The sequence below is a fragment of the Nicotiana sylvestris genome, chromosome 9, assembly GCF_000393655.2.
Source record: "Nicotiana sylvestris chromosome 9, ASM39365v2, whole genome shotgun sequence".
Taxonomy (NCBI): domain Eukaryota; kingdom Viridiplantae; phylum Streptophyta; class Magnoliopsida; order Solanales; family Solanaceae; genus Nicotiana; species Nicotiana sylvestris.
This window is the reverse complement of record NC_091065.1, coordinates 83,426,711-83,432,697: the sequence shown is the minus strand read 5'-3', so window position 1 is coordinate 83,432,697 and position 5,987 is coordinate 83,426,711.

Below are 5,987 nucleotides of genomic sequence, written 5' to 3'. Positions count from 1 at the left end.
CCCCTCGGGCATAATGTCAACAGAAGCGGCCCCTCGGGTGTCACGACCCGAATTTTTCACCCTCGAGAGTCGTGATGGAACCTACTCATAGAAGCTAGGCAAGCCACTAAACATAGAAAATTTCTAACTCTTTCATTTTTAACCCCTTTTAACAATCTGAATTAATAGGTATCCAACATTAAAATATTAACGATAACTGAAATCAAGCGAAAGACTTAATCTAATATAATAACCAAGACTAGTATGATAATGACAGCACACATCTCTATCCAAAATCCGACGTCAAAATATCATGACGGACTAAGATTACTACAACAAATGTCTGAAAGAAATACAATCTGTCTCGAAATCTAATGAAAACAGAGTACATAATAAATTAGAAGAGAACACTGGGCCTGCGGACGCCTGTAGGACTACCTTGGGATCTCTGGCTGGACTGAAGGTAGACTCCCCAAGTGCTACTATCCAAAAGCTGCTCCAGAATCTGCACATAGTGCAGAGTGTAGCATCAACACAACCGACCCCATGTGCTGGTAAGTGCCTGGCCTAACCCCAGCGAGGTAGTAACGAGGCTAGGACCAAACTCCATATAAACCTGTGCAGTTATATAATATACAGTAGAAAATAAACAGGAATAAACAATTGACATAGGAGGGGTACATGATATGGGGAAAATATAGAATCCAGCAGAAACTTAAGAGAAATATGAGAGAACAATTCAAGATTTATAACAAAACCATAATAACATTATTGCGGCATGCAACCCGATCCCTATCATTTAACACTGTTGCGGCGTGCAACCCGATCCATTTATATCACTGTTGCGGCGTGCAACCCGATCTAATATAACATTGTTGTGGCATGCAACCCGATCCAACATAACATTGTTGTGGTGTGCAACCTGTTCCATATATAGTATTGTTGCGCCGTGCAACCCGATCCAACATAACATTGTTGCGGCGTGCAACCCGTTCCATAAATAGTATTATTGCGGTGTGCAACCCGATCCAACATAACATTGTTATGGCGTACAACCCGTTCCATATATAGTATTGTTGCGGCGTGCAACCCATTCCATATATAATATTGTTGCGGCGTGCAACCCGATCCAACATAACATTTATATACCTTTAACAACAACCATACCAAGAGTCCCGGCAAGGGATCAATAATAAGCTACACTATCCCAGCAAGGGGTTCGATAGTAAAAGTAAATACGTCCCGGCAAGGGAGAAGCAACTATAACCAATCTTAACCCAACTTCTACTCATCTAAGCTAACACCAATACTCAATCATAAGTAATTTCCACGAAAACAAACTTAATCTTTGCTCAATATTGAGAATCATCAATTAAAGCATCCGTAATACTATTTAAGAACACAAAATAAATTGCAATTTAAAACTCACGGTCATGCTCGACACCAACATATAGAAAATCGTCACCATGCCTATACGTCGTACTCAACAAGAAACAAATAGCAAATAGGACACAACTCCTAATCCCTCAAGTTAAGGTTAGACCGAACATTTACCTCGAACTTCCACGACCAACTCAAGCCTCAAACACCGCCTTTCCTTTTGAATTTGACTCCAAATCAATTTTATCTAGACATAATCGACTTAATAACATCAATAAACACTAAACAATCCAATTCCAATGCTTAATTATAGCTTTCCCATCATTCTTCCCAAAAAGTCAAAAATTGACCCGGGCCCGCTTGGTCAAAACATGAGGTTCAGACAAAAATCCGATCACTCATTCACCCACGAGCCCGAATATATATTTTGTTTTGAAAACCGACCCCAAAACGAGGTCAAATTCCCAAATAATTATAAAGCCCTAACTCTACCCAAATCCCTAATTTTCTACCCTTAATCTCATGTTTTAGGCCTAGAAATCTAGTGAGTATTGATAAAAATGGAAGAAAACAACCTTATGATTACATACCTATGAAGCTATGGTGAAGTTCCTCTTCAAAAATCGCCCAAGAGGTGTGGAGAAGATGAAGTTTATGAAAAATGGTGGAATTCCCGTAATACATTCTGTTTTTGAAACTTAAAATAACTGGGCGAATTTGCTCTATGCGTTCGCGATGAGCTAGGCCTGAGAGACCTTCGCGTTCGCACAAATAGGCTCGCGTTCGTGGAGAACTAACTCCTAGAGCCTTCGCGTTCGCGTCCAGGTGGTCTCGTTCGCGTAGGTATAATACTCCCCCCCCTGCCCAGGCTCATAAGCCATCGTGTTCGCGTATGCTGGGTCGCGTTCGCGAAGGGTATCCCCCCTTAGCCTCGCGTTCACATCACTAGCTTCGCGTTCGCGAAGAATAAATTTGGCACTTGGGAGATTTGCCTTACGCGTTCGCGAGTGTGCCCACGCGAACGCGAAGAGAAAAATCCCTAGGCACTGAACAACAAAAACCTGCAACTTTTATGAGTTCAAAAACCTTCCGAAACACATCTAAAACACACCTGAGCCCTCGAGGCTCCAAACCAAACATCCGTACTAACTCAAAAACATCATATGAACTTATCTGTGCGATCAAATCGCCAAATTAACCCCTTAAACTAAGAATTAAACCTCAAAATCAATGAAATGTTTCAAAACTTCTTAAAACATCAAATTTTGCATTTAAGGTCCGAATCACGTCAAACAAATTCCATTTCTTACCAAACTTCCCAGAATTATCTTAAATCACATATAAGACCTATACCGGGCGTCGGAACCAAAATACGGGTCCGATACCAATATGTTCTAATCAAAATTCATTTCCAAATCCTTTAAATAATTTCTAAAAATAATTTTCTTTAAAAATTCCTTTCTCAGGCTTGGGACCTCGGAATTCGATTCTGGGCATGCATCCAAGTCCCATAGTTTCCAACGGACCCTCTGGGACCATCAAATCATGGGTCCGAGTCCGTTTACCCAAAACGTTGATTGAAGTCAAATGAATTCATTTTATAGTCAAAATTTATCATTTTTCATAGACTTTAACATATAAGCTTTCCGGCTAAGCTCCCAAATTGCGCACGCAAATCGAGGTGATGCTAAAAGAGGTTTTTAAAGCCTTGGAATGCAGAATTTCATTTTAAACAAGTGATGACCCACACATCGGGCTACCTCACAATCACTCGTAATCAGCCCCTCGGGTATATCATAAATCAAGATCCACCCCTCGGGCAATAGCATGGAACAACATCAGCCCCTCGGGCTATATCACATCTTACACTGGGTACTCGCACTCACTGGGGGTGTACAGACTCCGGGAGCGGTCCCTTACGACCCAGCGCAATAACAAGCCATCTTGTGGCATAATCATTATATCATTCACTCAGGGCACCCGCGGTCACTAGGGGTGTACAGACTCCGGGAGCCATCTCGTGCCATAATCAAACAGACTCTCGGCCTCATATCAAGCCACCTTGTGACATACAAATTGGCTCTCGGCCTCATAATCATGAATCAACACAACACTTCTACGGTGCGTAGCTCGATCCCATAATAACCTTACAACACAGGCCATCGGCCCTACTCAGTCTGAAATCTCTAAAAGCCACTCAGGCACATTAAAAATATGATGCTTAGCTCAAATATCATTTAAGATGTCAAAACAGAGTAAACATGGCTGAGTTATGAAAAAAATAGGATATAGCATGACTGAGTACAAGTATAAAGTCAAAACATTGAGGAATAGTAGTAAAAATCCTCTAATGGTCCAAAACAGTTGGCACGAGGCCCAAATATAGCATTCAGCCCAAAACATAATGATAGCAAATAGTTTTCAATCAAATACGTAGTAAAACAGTCATACGGGATGGACTACATCACAATCCTTAATGGTGTATGACCTCACGCTCGCCATCTAGCGTGTACGTCACCTCAAAATAGCACAACGATGTGAAGTCTGGGCTTTCATACCCTCAGGACAGACATTTACAATCATTACTTACCTCCATCCGGTCCAAACTCTATCCCGTGATGCCTTTGCCCTCTCGAATCGACCTCCGGATGCTTCAAATCTAACCAAAATCAGTATATAATCATTAAAATATGCCAAGGGAACAACATCCACTCGAAAATATCTAATTTACATCAAAAATCCCAAAATTTCTCAAACCCGACCCCCGGCCCACATCTAAGAATCCAATAAAAATCACATCAATAGAATCCTCATCCTCTCATGAGTCTGCCCATATCAAATTCATCAAAATCCGACCTCAATTGCCCATTTAAATCCCTAAATGAATTCTCAAACTTTTCTTCCATTTTTTCCACAATTTCCACTCAAATTTCTCAAATTAAAAGATGAAATTCAAGACTAAATCATGGAATTAAACCAAATATGAATGAAGAAAACTTACCCCATTTGTTCCACTGAAAATCTCCTCAAATTTCACCTTTTCCCGAGCTCTCCAATGGTTTTTGTAATATTGGACTTAAACCCTCGTTTTTAAAATATAAATTGACTGTCCAGGTTTAACCCTTCGCGAACGAGGTAGCTCCATCGCATTTGCGAAGCACAATTGCCCCAGACCCAAAAATCCTTCTATGCAATCGCGATGAACCACTCGCGAATGCGGACCTTTACTAGCTCAACCATTGTGAACGCGACAACCTCCTCGCGAACGCGGTGAATACTCAGCTCACCCTTCGCGTTTGCATCTACACCTTCGCAAACACGAAGAAAAAATTTTGCCATCTCAGAGAACACTCTTCGCGAACGCAAAGACCTTCCGCGAACGCGATGAACAAAACTTCTGCAACACAAACCAACAAAATTTGCCAATACTCAAAACCAAATATTGGTCCATTAACCACCCGAAACTTACCCGAGGCCCTCGGGACGTCAACCAAACATGCCAACATACCCCATAACATAATTCAAACTTGTTCCAACCTTCGGAACGCTCAAAACAACATCAAAACACCAAGATCACATCGGATTCAAGCCTAAGAATTCCAAAAACTTCCAAATTTCGCTTTCGATCAAAAAGTCTATCAAACCTCATCCGAATGACCTGAAATTTTACACACACATCAGCAATGACACAACAGACCTACTCCAAATTCCGGAATTCCATTCCGATCCCCAAATCAAAATCTCACCTATCAACCGGAAAACTCCAAAATTCTAATTTTGCCAATTCAAGCCTAAACCTTCCACTGACCTCCAAAATATATTCCGATCACGCTCCTAAGTCCCAAATCACCTAATGGAGCTAACCAAATCATTAATATTCCAATCCGAGTCAAAAACTTGGTCAACCCTTTCAAATTTTAAGCTTCAAACTGAGAACTAATCTTCCAAATCCATTCTGATTATCCTGAAAACCAAAACCAACAATTTACATAAGTCATAGTACATCACACAGGGCTAGTCATGCTCGGGAACTGGCGAGCAAAATGACCGGTCAGGTCGTTACATCCTCCACCACTTAAACATATGTTCGCCCTCGAACGTGCCTAGAGTTGTTCCGAAACCCATCAAATTTGCTGTATAACCTTACCATGCACATACCGGGGGTGATCCCACGTCACCCTATCTCATAAAGGTCTGATAATACAATATGACTAAAATTTCGCAATCCAACCTAACCCATAAACCTTAGAACCACATTTCCACTTCTGAAATCATCTACAAGATCAGAATCGCACATATGTACTCTGAATAAGCCTGAACAAGCTGTAATAAACCATACCTGCAACCTCAGATGCAATTACATGATATACCACATAACTCAAACACTCGTAGCGATAACTTCTAATCATAGCAGTTGCTCAAAACATTTGAATTTCGATAATAAGCCTCTTATCAAATAAAGCCTCATTTCAACACTTTCGTATACTGCCAATGATAAAGAAACACGTAGAAAGCCATAACCATTCCTCAGATCAACCATTCGTGAAGCCACTTCTCCCTTGGCAAGGACCATAGCAAATTTCTGAGCTGAACATAGATATTATCCTTCCAACATGCCGAAATCGATT